Source organism: Schistocerca cancellata, chromosome 4 (genome assembly GCF_023864275.1).
Source record: "Schistocerca cancellata isolate TAMUIC-IGC-003103 chromosome 4, iqSchCanc2.1, whole genome shotgun sequence".
NCBI lineage: Eukaryota > Metazoa > Arthropoda > Insecta > Orthoptera > Acrididae > Schistocerca > Schistocerca cancellata.
The window spans coordinates 595,400,333-595,423,690 of record NC_064629.1 but is presented as its reverse complement, the minus strand read 5'-3'; the positions used below and the strand labels follow the sequence as shown (position 1 = coordinate 595,423,690).

Genomic DNA, 23,358 nt, shown 5'->3' with positions numbered 1-23,358 from the left:
GTTCGGCATCAGATGTTGCAGAATTTGCACTTTGTAAGCACACACACGAAGACGCTTGTGAACTGCACGATGCACTGTTGATCGAGGTGCATCAAGTTGCCTAGATGCTTGACGAATTGACTTACGTGGGCTTCTGAGAAACGTTTGTCTGATGTCCTCCACTGTCTCTTCTGAAACTACGTAACGTGCACTGCCACAATGTTTCAGAACACTTCCTGTTGCCAGAAACTTCCTATACCATTCCTTAATTGTTTTCGCATCAGGATGATCACATTCATACACACGATGATAATTTCTTTGGCCAGAAATCGGCGATTTTGTTTCACAAAACCACACTATTGCTTGTGCACACTGCTACAGAGTCGCCATTTTCACTTCATGTGACCATGATGCACTCTGGCGACGATACTTGGCACTAGAGATGGGCAAACTGAAACTCGTAACTGTTCTGAAACAAATGAAACAGTACAATGTAATGTTCCGATACGCTGTTTCGAAACAGTGAAACAGTTTGTGTTTTGTAATCTAATAAACCTACACATTTTATCATCTTGAATGTCTACTGTATAAGTATGTCCATATAAACACAAACGAGGTGCGAGAGCGCTAATCATGTCGCAGAAAGTATGAAACTATCACTTAGGCGTCTTGGCAGTTTCGTATTTCCTGCAGCAAATTCGCTGCTTTCGTGTCGCGTGACTTTCATACTTTTCAATTGGCTAAGGACAGCCATAGCTGAAGACAGAACCACCACGAACGGAACTGGAGGTGGGAGCAAACTGCAGAAACAACGGATATTCTACTGGGAGCCCCACATTCCGTTAGTATGGGTAATATACCCATCCTGCTAATTTCCATCTACACAAAGGCAATCATTGTGGATAATAGGCACAGTGACTATAGACTCACAAATAACGCCAAATAATTCGAATAAATAACAAAATATAACAGAAAATTTTTTTGTCTTTCAAGGTGTTTCGAACCGTTACTATAAATTCACCATGCTTCCCAGCCCTTCCCGTACACCATTACACTATCAGTGATTTGTCAAACAGATTGCTTGCAATTATACCTACATCAAATTTACGTATATGTCTAATAACTGTCACTCTACGCCTTTTTTAATTCAAAATGTTGTAGGCTTACTTGCGTTTCTTAATATGATTACTGTACATGAACAGAGAAGCGTATGTTATAAAAAAAGTGTAATTTAACTGAATGATTTTTCACATATTTATTATTTTGATTGTGAATAGTATGCGTTGTTTTATTGTTTGGTTAGTGTTTATAAAGCAGATGTTACGCCATTTCGAAACAGGACAGTCAGCTAGAAACGAAGCTTTATTTTCGGATATCTTAAGCTTCATGCTATTGCTTGTCAAAAAGATTTAGACACTCTTGAAAGAGTTTCATGAAGTGGTATGTTATGATTCAGTACCTGTGCCGAGCCCGAATCTCGTCCGACACAGAGTGGAATGAAACATAACTGTTTCGATACAATTAGTCCGTTCCAGGCACAGGTGGACTGAAACAGCCTTATTTTGAAACAACGATACAGTTTCAGTGTCTGGCTCGAGATGGAATCTGGTCCGAGACAGGGGCGGAATGAAACACCACTGTTTCGAAACAGAAAACCACAACCGTTCCCAAACACTGAAACAGTTCCACGTATCGATACACTATATCGAAACATAGAAACAGTGGCCAAGTCTACTTGGCACTTCTGACGCGGGAATATAAATTTTTTGAGATGCTCTACAAGGTGGTGCATTTTCATTGTCGTATCTACTGTGGTTTTTCTCTCCTGGGTCCTTGAAATCAGGGAGGTTTAAGTGGGACACACTGTATATCTCGGGATATTTCCATGTTTAAGATATTATGGATTAATCTACGTCAAACTCCAAGAATAGCCTTTGTCAGGGTTCAAAGGACCTGTCCGTGAACTTCGCGTTTCCGTCTGAAGTCCTCACTGCTGTATAAATACAGAACAGTAAACTTCGTTGTAGTAACGTAATTGTAATTACAACTCACGATGTTAGCATTTCACAATAATCCACTTAGCTAATACTGTTATACATTGTGCCCGAAATAGAACTGTGCCGAAATTTTCACACCAAACGCCAACGTTAATATTAGTCAACGTACTGATGAGAATTACCTGATGCATAAGACGCACACTGCAGCGTCTTATGTGGGTCCACGTACTAGGACAGGCTGAAGAAGACCTTGTCTCAAGATATGAAAAACTGAGCATCCAGATGGCCTCATACTTCATCATTCAGAAACCATGGACACAATGAAACTCGCGCAGATATCTCTGGAAGCTTTAACTCACTCAAAACGGAACATGTGTAACGATGGAGATGCACCACCTTTCTGTTTATTGAAATAAATGGTTGTAGCTCCGTCGTAAGTTCACTGAAAAGTATCTTTTTTTATTTATTGATGGTGACTAGTTTCGGACGCCTGTGCCCATTTTTAAATCATCCATAAGTCTGACAATTACAAGCGATAGCCTATGTACAAAAACTTCCCCTGCAATGATCAAAGCGGCGCGTTGGCCGACGCAACTTCCTGATTATATTCTGACATGAAGATCTTTTACTGCTCACTATTACATCTGACATGCACTGTAATTATGTTACTCTTTCAGGCAGGCTGTCTCACATTTGAGCCATCTTTCCTGGTTTCGGATTTGTGTCAGTTTTGTAATGACCTCGACGCCGTTTCGATTATGTTATCACGAAATACCGAAAATACTTTTCGGTCAGTTTTACTGTGACCAGCCTGGACTTGCAGGACAGTGACAAACGTTTTGTTCATGATGAATCGCAACTGTTCCTTGACAAAACTCGAGTGATTGTTTTGCTTATCAAGACTAATGTTTCTCATCGTAGAAAACGCACTGGCTGTAGATTCCCGGTTCCACGCGCCTCAGTAAAATATTTAGACTTGAAATCGATAGAAAGCTAACATGGAAGCGCGAGATTGAAAATGCGCGCAGCAGGGGTTGTCCAGTGTCTGATCGATTGTATCCGCCTTTAAACACAATAAACGCGCAAGTGGAATCTCGCGCACCAATAATTCCAATGTTTTTAAACCTATGTACACATTTTGTGCTCGTGTACGGGACACCAGGCTGATGCTGTACTTATTGATACTTTTTCTTGCATTTATTGAGACCATCCCTACAATTCTGCCCCATCACCTAGTCAATACAGTTCTTTCTTAATGGAATCAGTTTCATCTACATCTGCATGACTACTCTGCAGTTCACACTTAAATGCCTGCAGAGGATTCTTCGAACCACCTTTAGACTATTTCTCTAGCATTTCACTCTGTAACAACGCGTGGAAGAAATGAACACTTAAATCCTCCTATACGAACACTATTTTATTGCTATGATCATTTCTATCTACGTAGGTTGGCGACAGTAAAATATTTTCGCTTTCAGAGGAGAAAGATAGTGATTGAAATTTCCTCAAACAAAATTTCGCTGTAACAAAAAAACGCCTTTGTTTTAATGATTACCACACCAACTCGCTAATCACAACGCCTATTCAGCGATAATACAAAACGAGCTACCCTTCTTTGGACTTTTTCTCTGTCCTTCGTCAGTCCTATCTAATACTGATCCCATACTGCACGGCATTACTCGAGCAGAGGACGAACAAGTGCATTGTATGCAGTCTCTTCAGTAGACTTGTTCCATCTTCTAAGTGTTCTGCCAGTAAAACGCAGTCTTTGGATTGCCTTTCCCACAACATTATCTGTGTGATCGTTCGAATTTAAGTTGTCTGTAATTGCAATTGCTACGTATTTAGTAGAATTGACAGCCTCTACATTTGTATGATTTAAGGTGTAACCGAAATTTACCGGGTTTCCTTTCGTAGTCATGTGAATGATCTCACACATTTGCATATTCAAAGACAACTGTCACTTTTCGCACCATACACATGCCGTGTCTAAGTCATTTTCCAATTGGTTTTCGTGTTCTGATGAATTTACTAGACCGTGAATGACAGCATCATTTGCAAGCAATCTAAGAGAGCTGCTTAGAATGTGTCCTGACCCGTTTATAAAGATTTGAAACAGTAGAGGGCCTATAACACTTCCTTGGGGAACACCAGATATTGCTTGTGTCTTACTCGACGATTTTCTGTCGATTGCTAGGTACTGTGATCTGTCTGTCGGTAATCAGGAATCCAGCCTCACAACTGAACCGATACTCCATAGGCACACAATTATATCAGAAGTCTCTTGTGAAGATCAGTGTCAGAAACCTGGAAATCTAGAAATATGGAATCAATTTGAAATGTCCTGTCGATAGCACTCATTCTCTCATGCGAATAAAGATCCAGTTGTGTTTCAGAAGATATATATTTTCTGAATCCGTTCTGACTATGTGTCAACAGACCGTTCATCTACATCTACATCTACATGATTACTCTGCAATTCACATTTAAGTGCTTGGCAGAGGGTTCATCGAACCACAATCATACTATCTCTCTACCATTCCACTCCCGAACAGCGCGCGGGAAAAACGAACACCTAAACCTTTCTGTTCGAGCTCTGATTTCTCTTATTTTATTTTAATGATCATTCCTACCTATGTAGGTTGGGCTCAACAAAATATTTTCGCATTCGTAAGAGAAAGTTGGTGACTGCAATTTCGTAAATAGATCTCGCCGCGACGAAAAACGTCCTTGCTTCAATGACTTCCATCCCAACTCGCGTATCATATCTGCCACACTCTCTCCCATATTACGTGATAATACAAAACTAGCTGCCCCTTTTTTGCACCTTTTCGATGTCCTCCGTTAATCCCACCTGGTAAGGATCCCACGCCGCGCAGCAATATTCTAACAGAGGACGAACGAGTGTAGTGTAAGCTGTCTCTTTAGTGGAGTTGTTGCATCTTCGAAGTGTGCTGCCAATGAAACGCAACCTTTGGCTCGCCTTCCCCACAATATTATTTATGTGGTCTTTCCAACTGAAGTTGTTCGTAATTTTAACACCCAGGTACTTAGTTGAATTGACAGCCTTGAGAATTGTACTATGTATCGAGTAATCGAATTCCAACGGATTTCTTTTGGAACTTATGTGGATCACCTCACACTTTTCGTTATTTAGCGTCAACTGCCACCTGCCACACCATACTGCAATATTTCTAAATCGCTTTGCAACTGATACTGGTCTTCGGATGACCTTACTAGACGGTAAATTACAGCATCATCTGCGAACAACCTAAGAGAACTGCTCAGATTGTCACCCAGGTCATTTAGATAGATCAGGAACAGCAGAGGTCCCAGGACGCTTCCCTGGGGAACACCTGATATCACTTCAGTTTTACTCGATGATTTGCCGCCTATTACTACGAACTGCGACCTTCGTGACAGGAAATCACGAATCCAGTCGCACAACTGAGACGATACCCCATAGGCCCGCACTTTCATTAGAAGTCGCTTGTGAGGAACGGTGTCAAAAGCTTTCCGGAAATCTAGAAATACGGAATCAATTTCAGATCCCCTGTCGATAGCGGCCAAGATAGCGAATAAAGAGTTAGCTGCGTTGCACAAGAACGATGTTTTCTGAAACCATGCTGATTACGTATCAATAGATCGTTCCCTTCGAGGTGATTCATAATGTTTGAATACAGCATATGCTCCAAAACCTTACTGCAAACCGACGTCAATGATATAGGTCCGTAGTTCGATGGATTACTCCTACTACCCTTCTTAAACACTGGTGCGACCTGCGCAATTTTCCAATCTGTAGGTAGAATCTATCGGTGTGCGAGCGGTTGTATATGATTGCTAAGTAGGGAGCTATGGTATCAGCGTAATCTGAAAGGAACCTAATCGGTATACAATCTGGACCTGAAGACTTGCCCGTATCAAGCCATTTGAGTTGCTTCGCAACCCCTAAGGTATCTACTTCTAAGAAACTCATGCTAGCAGCTGTTCATTTTTTCAAATTCTGGAATATTCCATTCGTCTTCCCTGGTGAAGGAATTTCGGAAAACTGCGTTCAATAACTCCGCTTTAGCGGCACAGTCGTCGGTAACAGTACCATCGGCACTGCGCAGCGAAGGTATTGACTGCGTCTTGCCGCTTGTGTACCTTACATGAGACCAGAATTTCTTTGGATTTTCAACCAAATTTCGAGACAATGTTTCGTTGTGGAACCTATTAAAGGCACCTCGCATTGAAGTCCATGCCAAATTTCGCGCGTCTGTAAATTTTAGCCAATCTTCGGGATCTCGCGTTCTTCTGAATTTCGCATGCTTTTTCCGTTGTCTCTGCAACAGCGTTCGGACCTGTTTTGTGTACCATGGGGGATCAGTTCCATCTCTTAGCAATTTATGAATTATGAATCTCTCAATTGCTGTTGCTACTATATCTTTGAATTTGAGCCACATCTCGTCTACATTTGCATAGTCAGTTCGGAAGGAATGGAGATTGTCTCTTAGGAAGGCTTCTAGTGACACTTTATCCGCTTTTTTAAATAAAATTATTTTGCGTTTGTTTCTGGTGGATTTGGAAGAAACGGTATTGAGCCTAGCTACAACGACCTTGTGATCACTAAACCCCGTATCAGTCATGATGCTCTCTATTAGCTCTGGATTGTTTGTGGGTAAGAGGTCAAGTGTGTTTTCGCAACAATTTACAATTCGCGTGGGTTAGTGGACTAACTGCTCGAATTAATTTTCGGAGAAAGCATTTAGGACAATCTCGGAAGATGTTTCCTGCCTACCACCGGTTTTGAACAAGTATTTTTGCCAACATATCGAGGGAAGGTTGAAGTCCCCACGAACTATAACCGTATGAGTGGGGTATTTATTTGTTACGAGACTCAAATTTTCTCTGAACTGTTCAGCAACTATATCATCGTAGTCTGGGGGTCGGTAGAAGGAGCCAATTATTAACTTAGTTCGGCGGTTAAGTATAACATCCACCCATACCAATTCGCATGGAGTATCTACTTCGACTTCACTACAAGATAAACCACTACTGACAGACACAAACACTCCACTACCAATTCTGCCTAATCTATCTTTCCTGAACACCGTCTGAGACTTCGTAAAAATTTCTGCAGAACTTATTTCAGGCTTTAGCCAGCTTTCTGTACCTATAACGATTTCAGCTTCTGTGCTTTCTATTAGCGCTTGAAGCTCAGGGACTTTCCCAGCACAACTACAACAATTTACAACTACAATTCCGACTGTTCCTTGATCCAAGCACGTCCTGTATTTGCCATGCACCCTTTGAGATTTCAGCCCACCCAGTACTTTCCCGAGGCCTTCTAACCAAAAAACCGCCCAGTCCACGCCACACAGCCTCCGCTACCCGTGTAGCCGCCAGCTGAGTGTAGTGAACTCCTGACCTATTCAGCGGAACCCGAAACCCCACCACCCTATGGCGCAAGTCAAGGAATCTGCAGTCAACACGGTCGCAAAACCGTCTGAGCCTCTGATTCAGACCCTCCACCCGGCTCTGCAGTAAAGGCCCGCATTCGGTTCTGTCAACGATGCTGCAGATGGTGAGCTCTGCCTTCATTTTGTAAGCAAGACCGGCAGCCTTCACCAAATCAGATAGCCGCTGGAATCCAGAGAGAATTTCCTCAGATCCAAAGCGACACACGTCATTAGTGCCGACATGTGCCACCACCTGCAGCTGGCTGCAGCCTGTGCTCTTCATGGCATCCGGAAGGACCCTTTCCACATCAGGAATGACTCCACCCAGAATGCACAGAGAGTGTACACTGGATTTCTTCCCCTCCTTAGCCGCCATATCCCTAAGGGGCCCCATTACGCGCCTAACATTGGAGCTCCCAACTACCAACAAGCTCACCCTCTGCGATTGCCTGGACCTCGAAGGCTAAGAATCATCCTCTGAAACAGGGCAGGCAGCTGCATCTGGCTCTGCCAGAGACAGTACCCGAAACCTGTTTGTCAGACGCACCGGGGAGGCTTTCTGATCAGCCTCCGGGGACGTCTTTCTGCCTGCCACGCCTTGGAACGACCTCTCAATCAACCACAGGCGTGGGCTCAGCCCCACTGCGGGCAGCAAACGGGGCAACCACAGCGGCAGACCGATCTGGGGACAGACGGGACGAGGTTGACATTCCCGTGATACCCAAGTCCGGCTTCCCACAGTGGTGCCCATTTGCAACAGCCTCAAGCTGCATGACCGAAGTCAGCGCCGCCTGCAGCTGTGAGCGAAGGGATACCAACTCAGCCCTCATCCGAACACAGCAATCACAGTCCATGTCCATTCTAATCTATTTTGAACAACAGTTACTGAAACATGAGTCCATGCCTAGATAACCCAAGGGAAACACGCAAAGAATGTATGAACTAACCTGTACACATGCCTAACGATTGCGCTACAATCTGCCTGAATTTACGATTACAGTAACTAAAACTCGAAATTACACCTCGTATACGAAACTCACACGCAATTTAAGTAAGACTCTACGCAGTAAACACAGAAAAGAAGCTATATACGTATCTTTCTGCGCTGTCGATGTGCACCAACTGGGAGCTCAGGCCACACTACGCGAATTTACACTATTCAGGTACTAAATCGCGATGCTGCAACTCTCAAATACTATAATACGCCCGAAATTTATGAATTAAACAATGCAAGTACCCAAAAACACGCAAAGAAATTAAGAATTAAACTATGTAACAAATAAGTAAGCTAGGAGTATACGACTTGCTGCTGGCAGCTGCTTATCCAACGGCGGCAGGGAGCACATTGGCTGTGACCAACCGACACTGGCCGTTCAAAACAAAAACAAAAGACAGACGACTACGCGAATTTACACTATTTAGGTACTAAAGCGCAATACTGCAACTCTCAAATACTATAATACACCCGAAATTTATGAATTAAACAATGCAAGTACCCAAAAACACGCAAAGCAATTAAGAATTAAACTATATAACAAATAAGTAAGCTAGGAGTATACGACTTACTGCTGGCAGCTGCTTATCCAGTGGCGGCAGGGAGCACACTTACCTTCGCACATAATCCTTAATGTTAGAATATAGAATATGTATCCTGCTGCAAATCGGCGCCGGCAGATGTGGCCGAGCGGTTCTAGGCGCTACAGTCGGAACCCCGCGACCGCTACTGTCGCAGGTTCGAATCCTGCGTCGGGCATGGATGTGTGTGATGTCCTTAGGTTAGTTACGTTTAAGTAGTTCTGAGTTCTAGGGGACTGATGACCTCAGAAGTTGAGTCCCATAGTGCTCAGAGCCATTTTGCAAATCGGGGCCAGTGATATGGGTACGTAATTCATCGGATCACTCCTATTTCCTTTTCTGAGTATTAGTGTGACTTGTGACATTTGTCGAGCGGGTGGCTGTATATGATCGCTAAGTATGGGGCTATTGTATCCGCATACTCTGAAAGGAACCTAATTGGCATACTACCTGTACCGGAAGACTTGTCTTTTGCTATTTTGTCTAAAACTGACATGGTGAGGCCGTGGCTGTGTACAATTAATGTAGGTTAATTCCGGAATCCAGCCGGATGTTCGCGTCGTTCTCGCACGGTTTTTCAACAGCGTGCCTCGCTGTCTTCTTCAGGTGCTACCTGAGACTGGGATATTTCAACAGCGTGCCTCGCTGCGAGAACGACGCGAACATCCGGCTGGATTCCCGAATATCCAAGATGTCAACAGATCGCCAGGAAAGCATGAAGAATTACAATGTAGGTTAATTCTTACAGAGAAGAAAACAGCAACCAGCCGCTATTAATACTGCTATTTATTTAGGTAAATAGCGCCGTTACCGGTTTCGAACTGGAAAGTTCATCATCAGACGGCTGTTCACATGATTTTCAATATACACGGACGATAGTGTAAAGTGTATCTTGAAAATCATGTGAACAGCCGTCTGATGATGAACTTACCAGTTCGAAACCGGTAACGGCGCTATTTACCTAAATAAATAGCAGTATTAATAGTGGCTGGTTGCTGTTTTCTTCTCTGTAAGAATTAACCTACATTAATAGACTTGCCTTTATTAAGCGGTTTAAGTTGCTTTGCTACAGGGAGAATATCTATTTCGAAGTTCTTATGTTTGCAGCTGGTCTTGCTTCGAATTCTGAAATGTTTTCTTCGTCTTCTTTGGTGAAGGAATTTCGGAAAACTGTGTTTAATAACTCGACTTTAGTGGTGCTATCAGCGGAAATATTACCATTGTTGCGCGCAGTGAAGGTATTGATTGTGTCTTGCCGCTGGTGTACTTTACTTACGACAAGAATCTCTTTGGGTTTTCTTTTATGTTTGGAGGCAAAGTCTCGTTGTGGAAACTATTAAAAACATCTCGCATTGAATTCCGCGCTAACTTTCGAACTTCAGTAAAACATCGCCAATCTTGGTTTGCGGGTGGACTGAAGATTTCCTAGAAAATATAACTCATTGCGTCGTTATTAATTCGGAAATGTCGTCAGATGTGGTATTACAGTTTGGAGAATCCCAAGAAAGTGTGGTAGAACCGTTCCTCTTAGCGACATGCACTGTACAACTGAGCTCCACCTACAAAGTTTCGGAGGCTGTTTGGGGATAATTTCTGAGAGCTTTGATATAAGGCAACCGTTGTCTCCGGTTCCGCTTTTCAGAAACTGCATTTCTGTATTGTTGAGGCTTTGGCAGAAGTTTAGCGATTTTTCTGACGTTTCGCCACCAGAAGTTTCTGCCATCGTCAATGATTCGTCCGTTGTGGCTGGTGGCGGACTGGAGTGGAGCCCTCGGCACCTGTCACTCCTACGTCTGAAGACGTTTCCCTGTGGTTCTCTCCTTGTTACCCGCAACGGACGTTCACTGCACCACGGGAATACAGGAACCGTGTACCTTGAGGCTTTCTTCTTTCTTGTTACAACTACTGTCGTGTTATTGAATTTCTGTGTCTGTCCTGAACAAACGGGCGTGGTAACTCCTTTCCGCAGCTCAAATCTGCGTCGGCGAATTTTATTATGTAGTCGGTCCCACACAGCGCGTGCTTCGCCGTGTCCGATTTCTCAACCTGCCCCAACGTGCAACACCGTTTATGTTCGATGACCCTAGAATTGATTGCTCATCTAGTAGTTCCAATACAGTCTTTTCCAGAGCATTAATAAGAAAAGTACTCAAACATTGACGCAAGAGATACATATCACCTCCAGCCGCCGGCTCGACTTCGGTCCACCACGAGCAACAAAGAGTGTATCGTTGACAGCGCCAGCCACTCGTACTGACGAAACGACAGTAAAATCTGTTAACAAACGTCGATCGAAGATTCTGAGACAAAGGCCCACAGGAAATAAATGAATTTCCTTCAATTTATTACGTCCATTTGTCTTTGTGTCCATATTGCACTGAAAATATCTGTACAACAGTGCAGATGTTGGCGGAATGCACTTTGCATCTTGTTTGGAAACATAGTTTTTCTGTTTATACAAGGTACTTGGTGTTGGTAAGAGTAACACCCATTTCACTCTTTCCCTTCAAGGTTACATTCAGTGACGCTCGGCTCTGCCTCGTGTTTGTTTTTCTGGCAGTGTTGGTTGAACGTTAACAGTGATACACAGCAATGTGTTGTTTACTGGCGAAGACTTATCCGATATACACTTCGTATGTGCGTTCACTGAGTGCAACGGAAGAGCGGCACAACGACACTATGCTGACCTCACCGCGACGGCAACCGGATTATACTCAGGTGACAAAAGTGGTGAGACATGGCGGTAGTACTCCATACATACACTACTGGCCATTAAAATTACTACACCACGAAGATGACGTGCTACAGACGCGAAATTTAACCGACAGGAAGAAGATGCTGTGATATGCAAATGATTACCCTTTCAGAGCATTCACACAAGGTTGGAGCCGGTGGCGACACCTACAACGTGCTGACATGAGGAAAGTTTCCAACCGATTTCTCATACAAAAACAGCAGTTGACCGGCGTTGCCTGGTCAAACGTTATTGTGATGCCCCGTGTAAGGAGGAGAAATGCGTACCATCACGTTTCCGACTTTGATAAAGGTCGGATTGTAGCCTATCGCGATTGCGGTTTATCGTATCGCGACACTGCTGCTCGCGTTGGTCGAGATCCAATGACTGTTAGCAGAATACGGAATCGGTGGGTTCAGGAGGGTAATATGGAACGCCGTGCTGGATACCAACGGCCTCGTATCACTAGCAGTCGAGATGACAGACATCTTATCCGCATGGCTGTAACGAATCGTGCAGCCACGTCTCGATCCCTGAGTCAACAGATGGGGACGTTTGCAAGACAACAACCGTCTGCACGAACAGTTCGACGACGTTTGCAACAGCATGGACTATCAACTCGTAGACCATGGCTGCGGTAACCCTTGACGCTGCATCACAGACAGCAGCGCCTGCGATGGTGTACTCAACGACGAACCTGGGAGCACGAATGGCAAAACGTCATTTTTTCGGATGAATCCAGGTTCTGTTTACAGCATCATGATGGTCGCATCCGTCTTTGGCGACATCGCGGTGAACACACATTGGAAGCGTTATTCGTCATCGCCATACTGGCGTATCACCCGGCGTGATGGTACGGGGTCCCATTGGTTACACGTCTCCGTCATCTCTTGTTCACATTGACGGCACTTTGAACAGTGGACGTTACATTTCAGATGTGATACGACCCGTGGCTCTACCCTTCATTCGATCCCTGCGAAACCCTACATTTCAGCAGGATAATGCACGACCACATGTTGCAGGTCCTGTAAGGGCTTTTCCGGATACTGAAAATGTTCGACTGCTGCCCTGGCCAGCACATTCTCCAGATCTCTTACCAATTAAAAACGTCTTTTCAATGATGGCCGAGCAACTGGCTCGTCATAATACGCCAGTCACTACTCGTGAAACTGTGGTATCGTGTTGAAGCTGCATGGGCAGCTGTACCTGTGCATGCCATCCAAGCTCTGCTTGACTCAATGCCCAAGCGTATGAAGGCCGTTATTACGGCCAGAGGTGGTTGTTCTGGGTAATGATTTCTCAGGATCTATGCACCGAAATTGCTTGAAAATGTAATCACATGTCAGTTCTAGTATAATATATTTGTCCAATGAATACCCGTTTATCATCTGCATTTCTTCTTGGTGTAACAATTTTAATGGCCCGTAGTGTAAGATATAAAAGAGCAATGCATTGGCGGAGCTGTCATTTGGACACAGGTGATTCATGTGGTAATGTTTCCGACTTGATTATGGCCGCACGACGGGAATTAAGCGACTTTGAACGCGAAATAATAGTTGGAGATAGATCCATGCAACATTCCATGTCGGAAACCTTTAGGGAATTCTAAACCCGCGATCCAAAGTGTCAAGAGTGTGCAGGGTATACCAGATTTCAAGCATTACCTCTCACCGCAGACAACGCAGCGGCCGACGGCCTTCGCTTAACGACTGAGGGCAGCGGCGTTTGCGTGGCGTTGTCAGTGCTAACAGATAAGCAACACTGCGCGAAATAACTGCAGAAATCAATGTGGGAGGTACGACGAACGTATCCGTTAGAACAGTGCGGCAAAATTTGGCGTTAATGGGATATAGCAGCAGACGACCGACGCGAGTGCCTTTGCGTGACATCGCCTCCAGTGCCTCTCCTGGGCTCGTCACCTTATCAGTAGCACCTTAGACTACTGGAAAACCGTGACGTACTCAGATGAGTCCCGATTTCAGTTGGTAAGAGCTGATGCTAAGGTTCGAGTGTGGCACAGACCCCATGAAACCATGGACCCAAGTTGTCAACAAGGCACTGTGCAAGCTGGTGGTGGCTCCATGATGGTGTGGGCTGTGTTTACACGGAATTGACTGTGTCCTCTGGATGTTCGGCTACTTGGAGACCATTTGCAGTCATTGAAGGACTTCATGTTTCCAAAAAACGATAGAATGTTTTTGGACTACAATACGCCAGATCACCAGGCCACAACTGTTCGCGACTGGTTTGAAGAACGTTTTGGACAGTTTGAGCGAATGGTTTGGCTACCCAGATCTCCCGATATGAATCCCATCGAACATTTATGGGACATAATCGAGAGGTCAGTTCGTGCACTGGCAACACTTTCACGATTATGGACGGCTATAGAAGCAGCTTGGGTCAGTATTTGTGCAGGGGACTTCCAAGGACTTGTTGCGGCCATGCCACGTCCAGTTGCTGCACTAGGCCGGACAAAAGGTGGTCCGACACGATATTAGAAGGTATCCCATGGCTTTTTTCACCTCAGTGTACAGTACTTTTGCATCTGTAAATAGGCGCCTTCGAGACATCGGATGGTTCTGTTTTTTGAGTTGCATATTAGTGGCTTTTTCACTATTGTCAAGGTATTTTCACAGAAACAACGATAATTAGGATAACAAACCGAATAAATTGCAGTTAAATTATTTCTTTGCGACGAACCACGGAAGACCACGGGTTCTTGATACCAAAATTCTAAGAAAATATGTTTTGACAGAGGATCTCGGGGTCACCCTCTATAAACTATATGGAAATCCAAATTATTCGCTTTCGTGGGCCGCTCCCACGACTTCTGCGGAACTACACCACGTGCAGAGTAGCATGTCAATTCAAAGGCGCTACCACACCACCTTCTTTATAAGTATGTATTTTCTGTAGAGACAATTCATGCTTCTTCTCATGGCACATAGATATAAAAAGTCATTCATCAGCACTATCACTTACACAGAATGAAGGCATGATAAAATAGTGACTAAAATTATTTGGAGACCGATCTACACTGTCCAGTCACATTAACGTGACCTCCTATCAAAAGGCTGACTAACCATCTTGTGCAGCGTGAATCGGCTGACCTTAAATCCGGGGAGATACGTGGCCGCGGGAGTTCCGTAAACTCATCCTGGTGCTCTTCGAAACACGCACGTACACTGCGATCTGTGTGACACGTTGCGTTTTCCTGCTGGTAGATGCCATCAAGCCGAGGAAAAACATACTGCATATAGAGCGGATATGGTCCCCAAGAATAGAAGCATACTTGTGTTGATCGATTGTACCTTCTAGAATGACAAGATCATCCAGGGAATGCCACGAAAACATTCCCCAGACCATACGTTTCACGCCGTACGCTCCAACGATCATCTATCTGGCGGAGCATAAAATGTGATTCATCTGAAAAGGCCACGTACTGCCACTCAATACACGCCCAGTGCTGGTGTGCCAATTCCAGCCTTTGTCGCCAATGGACAGCAATCAGTATGGGTGCACGAACCAGGGCATTGTTGCAGAGACACATACACAGCTACTTTCAACGAACGGTCGTTGAGGAGACATTGTAGTTATCCTCTTGGTTTATCTGTGATGCCAGTTGCTCGACAACTGCACGTCTTTTCGCCCGTACAGATCTCCGCAGCCGTTGTTCACCCCTGTCATCTATAGCCCATGCTGCACCACAGTTGCCTCGGCGCCTGTTTTGGGTAGCGCCATTTTATCATACATGTTATACTCTAACCACAATGGCTAGCGAACACTTTACGAACTTACCAGTTTCGGAAATACTACCACACTTTTCCCGCAAGTCAATGATCGTGCCCTTTTGGGCGTCAGAAAAAATCATTCAAAAATCATTCAGTTTCTGCATTATACAATAACTGCATTGTTTTCCACGGTCCCCCGACATGCTTCATATACTTTCCAATGTAAGTGCTGCCACATGGCGTCTGTGAATGGTTATTATATGTTGACATCGCACACAGGCGGTGATCATAGGAATGTGACTGAAGCGTGTAGTTTGTTAAGTCGCGTCATGTGCCTCTTCAATTTCTTCTTCCCCAATCGGCGTCTCGACTCCTCTGCTGGATCTTCTTCAGTATCTTCTGGCGTTCCCGGGTAACTGTCAGCTCCTTTCTTCTCTTACACAACCGGGAACACCAACAAAACCTCAAGAGGATCCCAGTAGAGCGCTCGAAACGTCGACTGTATAAGAAGAAACTGAAGAGGAACAGAACGTAGCCTTACGACAAGGATGATTTTATCTTCACTGGCAACGGTCACGAAATCCTGCAGACTTACAAGAAACATACAACTTCGCTAAATTAACAGGCTAGTTATAGTTGAACTTTCACTACTTGAACCAGTATGGACGGAAAACTATTTACCGTATGGATACCCAACTTTATAGGAATGATATTCACATTGTGCGCTGCGGGATAAGCGTTGTTAATAGTGTTAGTGCCATGACTCGCCATTAAGCGCCGGTACTGCTACGGTGACGTATGGTTGAAACACAAGCATCAGTGTGAATTACAGTTACAGTCAACCTGGGGCCGGATAAGGTGAGCAGGGCTTTACTCGTAAAGTAATAGTGGTATTGCTATTGCTCTTTACATTTATCAGTATATTAAAGGAGTACAGAGAGGTCTTCTTTCCACGGCGGAATTGAAGAACATGATTCAGAAGTTTGAATTAAATGGTGTTTTGGAAACTGTTACTGGGAGAGACAGACAGCCAATTGCGCCAAAAATCATTGAAGAAGTCACTGTTGACAAGGACGAAAATGCTGCACGAAAATGTGCAGTCTTCAGACAGTGCAAGAGCTGTGTCACGACAGCTGAACATTCGATGGTCCACCGCTGTCTCTGGCGGCAGTAGAGCAACCTCTAGTGTGGTTCCAGGCAGCCGTGTATACAGACGGTCGTCACAGTGAACAACATTTGTAACCTGGAACATAAATATGGCACGCAATTAAAAAAATGTTACCCTATCATATGCAAATTAAAATGTTTTTCTGTCAATGGGTTATTCGTTATTTCTCTTCCGATCGTCTTCACGAATGTTTGCATAAAGTTTCATTCTCCTAAGATAACTCGTTTATTGTGGGAGTCCTTTCAAGTAACTAAAGTTTAATTGCAACCACCCTGTACATCTTACTCAGTAACCATACGGATAAAATGAGACTATTTCTAGTGTATGCAGACAGGTAATGACAACTTCTTTCCCTGGGTAACGTACAGGAATGGAAGAGTAAGCAGAGATAATTAATCTGGTGTTTCATTTACCCTCTGCTACCCGTCAATAGTGAATCACGGAGTGCAAATGCAGATGTATCGAAAGGCTCGAGAGAGTGGTTGTCTGTCCGCTATGTACACTCTGAAAGTCAATGTGCGCTTCTAAATAATCATGTAGATAAGCATACCGGACGAAAAGTTAGTCACCCCCAGGTGACATCGCGCTGACACCACCCTTAGACTGATAATCACCTCGATACAGGAAGGAAGAGAGTCCACAAGTTTCTCCAGCTGAAGATACTCATTGATGACAGATCACGTACAGCTACCAAATTGCAGAGATGTTGGCTACTACATTTCACTCACCTCTCCAGACAGCCCCACACATTTTCCGTGGGATTAAGCTCGGGTGATTCAGCTGGCCAGTCGAGGTGCGACAGAGTGCCTGAGAGTTCGCCAAACCAGGAACGTATGCGAGGGACACCGCGAACATTGCTGTTGTCATCTTCAAAGACGAGAGCCATGAGTTTGAGTTAAATGGTGTTTTGGGAATTGCTACTGGGAGAGACCGACAGCCAATTGCGCCGAAAATCGTTGAAGAAGTTACTGTTGACAAGGCCGAAAATGCTGCACGCAAATGTGCGATCTTCAAGCAGTGCAAGAGCTGTGTCACGACAGCTCAACACTCATGAAGATGTAAAAGGAAGGACAACACTTGGTTATGGAGCATGTTTAAATAGACATCCTGGTTCATCTGCAAGGTAACTTGAATAAATGGACAGAAGTGATGGTACGAAAAAGACCCCAGAGTATTACAGAATCACTTCTGGCCTGAACTGCAGCCTCCACACACAGTGAGGTAACCGCCTCATAGTGCCGCCGGTCCACTTCTGTCATTTGAAAAGAAACAAAATTGTCACCCGCCAGCCGTTGTCCAGTTTCTGTGTTATTTGACATATTGAAGCATTGCCGCTTTATGTACCGCTGTTAGCAATAGGCTTTGCGACGTATCCGTCTCCAAAAGTACATTCCAAGCAGGCAGATCCATTTTTCAATGTTCGCTCGCAAGATGGTTAATATGGACCTGCATTCAGTGCCAACTATATCCGTCGGGGTGAAACCGACTGTCATTGGCAAGGCGCAACACTCATGTCCGGTCCCTGTCGATTACAATCTTCTTACGAGCACTCTTCATACGCCGTCACATGACTGTGTGTGGTATACCATTCCTTGTAACTAAATGAAGTGGCGCACTGATTGGCACACTCAACTCGCATTCGGAGGACGGTGTTTCTAATCCAAGTTCGGCCATCCAGATTTATGTTTCTCGTGATTTCCCTAAGTCGCTTATGGTAAATGCCGGGAAGGTTACGTAGAAATAGATCAACAGATTTTCTTCCCCACCTCTCCCTAATCCGAGCTTGTGCTCAGCCTCTAACCCGTCTTTGCCAACAGGACATTAAACCTTAATCGTCCTTCCGTCTTACCTTACCATGTACACACGTCGGGCGTCCCGTGTTGATACACCAACAAATGGTGCAGCTTCATTCGCATTGTGGTCATAGGCACGTACAACCTCGGTAGTTCCTTTGTGACACTATGTTACGTCTCTACATTAACTACACTGATTCCATACAACAGTCTGCCACGCATACACCAGTTCACTGCCGTCACTTACGTCAGCACTGGAGAGTCACATTTCTGTAGTATACAAGACTCTATTGATTTACTGAAAGAGGTGGCACGGTGATTAGCACCCATGGAAAATCTGATCGAAAAGCAGGATTCAAATCTTCGTCCGAACGCAGAGTATAGTGAAACAACATAGACATTGCAATATGGTACTTCATTTCTAGAAACTGGCTCACGACTTTACGTCTCTCCCTGTACGAGAATCACAGTACCTATGCGGCTATAGGATGTAGACACAATAATTACGTACGGAAGTTAGCATGTGTTCGGAGAGCCTGCTTGGATAGCCGAAAAGTTTCCACACCTGAACCGGCACAAGTTATCGTTGTCACCAATACATTTTTCAGCTGGAGTTTCACCATATCCGCAAATGCGAATATGATTTTTGTAACCTGATTTATGTTTCCGTGATTTCCCTGTCGGAATGTTCACTCTGAGATGAAAACTGTCGACTTTTTTCCCAGTCTTTGTACATTCAGAGATAGTGACCCATCTCTATCGACCTGAACCTAAACTGGTATCTTCCTTTTGCATTTGGAAGGAAGAAAATTGAAACCATTGTCTGGTCATCAAATTTTAGCGTCATTTCCTCAAACAGTCTTAGACGAATGACTGGAGCGTTTGTTCAACAGGCCACAGTCGATCATTTCGCCCAGCCTTCTCAGAGGAAGTTTCTCATCTCGACTTCATTTGTAGGCACCGCGTTATGCCCTAACCTTCTGAGGACCTTTTTTGCCATCACACGATCGATTTCAGAGCTCACATATACATGTACATGACGATCCAATCTTTGGCCTTTTCTAAGCAGGCTAGTGATCTTTATCTTACTTTAATATTCTCAGAAGCGTGGGACAACTAACAGAACAAGTTAGAGTCTCTATAATAATAGGATACTTAAAACTTTAACCAATTTACAGGGTGAGAATTATTGAGCTCTCCGTCTTCAGGCCACGAGTGGTCTACCGGGACCTTCCGACCGCCGTGTCATCCTCAGTTAAGGATGCGGATAGGAAGGGCGTGGGGTCAGCACACCGCTCTCCCAGTCATTATGATTGTATTCTTGACTGAAGCCGCTTCTATTCCGTCGAGTAGCTCCTCAATTGGCATCACGAGGCTGAGTGCACCCCGAAAAATGGTAACAGCGCATGGCGGCCTGGATGGTCACCCATCCAAGTGCCGACCACGCCCGACAGCGCTTAACGTCGGTGATCTCACGGGAACCGGTGTATCCACTGCGGCAAGGCCGTAAACAATTATTGAGCTTTATGAAATAAAATCGTCGTAAGTTTTGAACGGTTTGCATTAGAACGTTCAAACTGCACTGTTGGGAATTAGTATGGTATGTATGGGAATTAGTATGGTATGTATGGTCTGGTTTAGCGGCGAAGCCCCCTTTCATTCGGATGGGTTCGTCAATAAGCAAAACTGGTGCATTGGGCGACTGAGAATCCGCATTTCGCGATCGGGGAGTCTCTTCAGTCTCAACGGGTGACTGTGTGGTGTTCAATGTCCAGTCACGGAATAATCGGTGCGACATTCCTTGATAGCACTGTGACTACCGAACGGTACGTGAAAGTTTCGGAAGATGATTTCATTCCCATTATCCAAAGTGACACTAATTTCGACAAGATGTGGTTCATGCAAGACGGAGCTCGACTCCATTGAAGCAGGAGAGTGTCTAATGTTTTGAAGGAGTACTTTGGGGACCGCGTTGTGGGGTGCCCAGAGGCCACTGGCGTGGGCATCGATTGGCCGCCATATTCTCCAGATGTGTACACATGCGACTCCTTTTTGTGGGGCTATATCAAAGAAAAAGTGTACAGCAATAGCCCCAAAACCATAGCTGAGCTGAAAACAGCCATTCAAGAAGTCATCGACAGTATCGATATTCCGACACTTCAGCGCTATTCGTCTGCACCACAGCATTACCAATTATGGGAAGGTATATCGATCATGTCATAACCTAGATCCGAAAATCTGTAGTGACATTTATATGTTCAATAAAGTGTGTGCATGCCGTAGTTTGTAACTAATTTACGTTTGTTTCACACAGTTGAGCTATTGTCACCTTGTAAATAATTTTAGTTACGCAAAACGGATGTGTTACTCAACATCAGGTGTTAAGAAAATGTACGTGCAGTAGTTTACCAGCATCATGTCGTGAGGCTATCTTGTAATGAACTGCGCCGGCCGGAGTGGCCGAGCGGTTCTAGGCGCTTCAGTCTGGACCCGCACGACCGCTACGATCGCAGGTTCGAATCCTGCCTCGGGCATGGATGTGTGTGATGTCCTTAGGTTAGTTAGGTTTAAGTAGTTCTAAGTTCTACGGGACTGATGACCTCAGATGTTAAGTCCCATAGTGCTCATAGCCATTTGAACCATTTGTAATGAACTGCAGCTTATGCTGCGCGGTAGGTGATAAGACGTTTGTTATTTACTCACCCACGCAACAGATTGCATATATTTCTCAACATCATTTTTCAGCGACTTCCATTCTTGCGAATTTTGGCCACTTGTTCCGAACACCGCCGTCCGCGTAGCGAGAAAGGAAGGAGTATAAGAGTTTAACGCCTCGTTGACAGCGTGGTCTTTAGAGACGAAGCACAAGCTCGAATTACAAAAGGAGGGGGAAGCACATCGACCGTACCCTTTTAAAAGGAACCATCGCGGAATTTGCCTGGAGCGATTTGGAGAAATCACGGAAAACCTAAATGTGGATGGTCAGACGAGAATCTGAACAGTTCTCTTCACGAATGCGAGCCCACTGCGCTGACCACTGCGCCAACGCCATATCGAGAAAGGTGGACACATTGGTTGAGAGATAGGACTTAAATTCTGAAGTAACAGTGTTCAAAGTCCCGTTCCACAATCGAGCTTTAGGTTTTTTGTGGTTTGGCAGCGATTTGCCAGTTTTCAGTTGCGAAGTGCTAATGGCTGTGGGCGAAAACAGTAGACGTCTACAGAGCTGCGGCAAGAATGAGGCAGTAGCATAGAGAAGTTTACAAACTCACGTTACCGTATTGGTTGAAGTGGGCCCGCAAAGCTGCCGCGCCCAGCCCACTGCAATTGCAGGGATGAGCTTACACAGGCTCATCTATAGCTGCCTGCCTATTATAACTCAGTTGTCTGCCAAAGGCGCGAAAATCTAACATTAATTACAGAATAGGTTAAAACAGATGGTGGCATTGAATAACCTTATCATCGACATACAATGACAAGCCAAGACATTACGATCACCTGCTAAATAGCTTGTTGGGCAGCCTTTGGAACACAGTGCAGCAGCGATTCTACGAGGTGTGGATTCGACAAGTCCTTAGAGTGTCTCCGGAGGTATGTGGCACCAGTTCTACGCACAGATCACGCATTTCCCGAAAATTACGAACCAGTGGCTCGTGGGCGCAAAGCTGGTGCCCGACAGTGTTCCACATGTTTCCCATTGGGTCAAAGATCAGGCGAATTTGGTGGTCAAGACATCAATGTGAGTTAACTATCACGCTCCTCAATCCACTGTAGCCCCATTCTGATATTGGGACACGGATAGGTATCAACCTGGAAGATGCCATCACCGTCGAGCAATATGTCAAGCATGAAGGGATGCAGATCGCCCTCTGTAATGATCACACAGTCTACAGCTGTCATGCCTTCGATTACTACCACAGGTACCATGGGAGTCGAGGTGAACGTCTCGCAGAGCATAATACTGCCCTACCGGGCCAAGTTCGTGGCTTGGTGCATGTTTCGAGCAGCCATTCGACTGGATGACGCCGTATCTGGACATGAAGAGTGACCTAGTGTAACCAGAAATGTGATTCATCTGACCAGGCGACAGGTTTCCATTGATTCCGTGCCCATTGCAATCGTAATTGACTATGCCGCTGGGTCCACTTGGGAACACGTAGGGATCGTCTGTTGCGGAACCCCATGTTGAGCTTATCCTGCTTCGCAGAGCGGGCGAGCCTCCGACCTCCGATGTCCAATACTTTGTCTTCTACTCACTGTGTCACCAACCTTCAGCCATTTTCCGTAGGTGCTCACGACAGTAGCATGCGAATAGCCGACTTGCGTCGCCAATTCTGAGATGATCGTTCCCAGACGCTGGGACATAGCAATATGCCCTTTGACAAGATTGCTTATGTCAGAGGATTTCCCCACATATTCGTTAGAATGATTTCCCAATCATCTGTGCTTCGCGTATATACCGGGTGATCAAAAAGTCAGTATAAATTTGAAAACTTAATAAACCACGGAATAATGTAGATAGAGAGGTAAAAATTGACACACATGCTTGGAATGACATGGGGTTTTATTAGAACAAAAAAAAGTTCACAAAATGTCCGATAGAAGGCGTCATTTGGTGATGATCGCATGCTCAGCCGCCACTTTCGTCATGCTTGGCCTCCCAGGACCCCAGACCTCAGTCCGTGCGATTATTGGCTTTGGGGTTACCTTAAGTCGCAAGTGTATCGTGATCGACCGACATCTCTAGGGATGCTGAAAGACAACATCCGACGCCTGTGCCTCACCAAAACTGCGGACATGCTTTACAGTGCTGTTCACAACATTATTCCTCGACTACAGCTATTGTTGAGGAATGATGGTGGACATATTATTCAGTGATTTATTCAGTATTCAAATTTATACTGACTTTTTGATCACCCGGTACTTGCAGTACTTCGCCA

General features: G+C 44.8%; 1 pseudogene; it reads right to left on the bottom strand.

Annotated features, from left to right (window-relative positions):
- Positions 1-19,812: 19,812 nt before the first annotated feature.
- On the bottom strand, positions 19,813-19,930 carry LOC126186095 (5S ribosomal RNA; annotated as a pseudogene).
- Between the last annotated feature and the right edge of the window lie 3,428 nt (positions 19,931-23,358).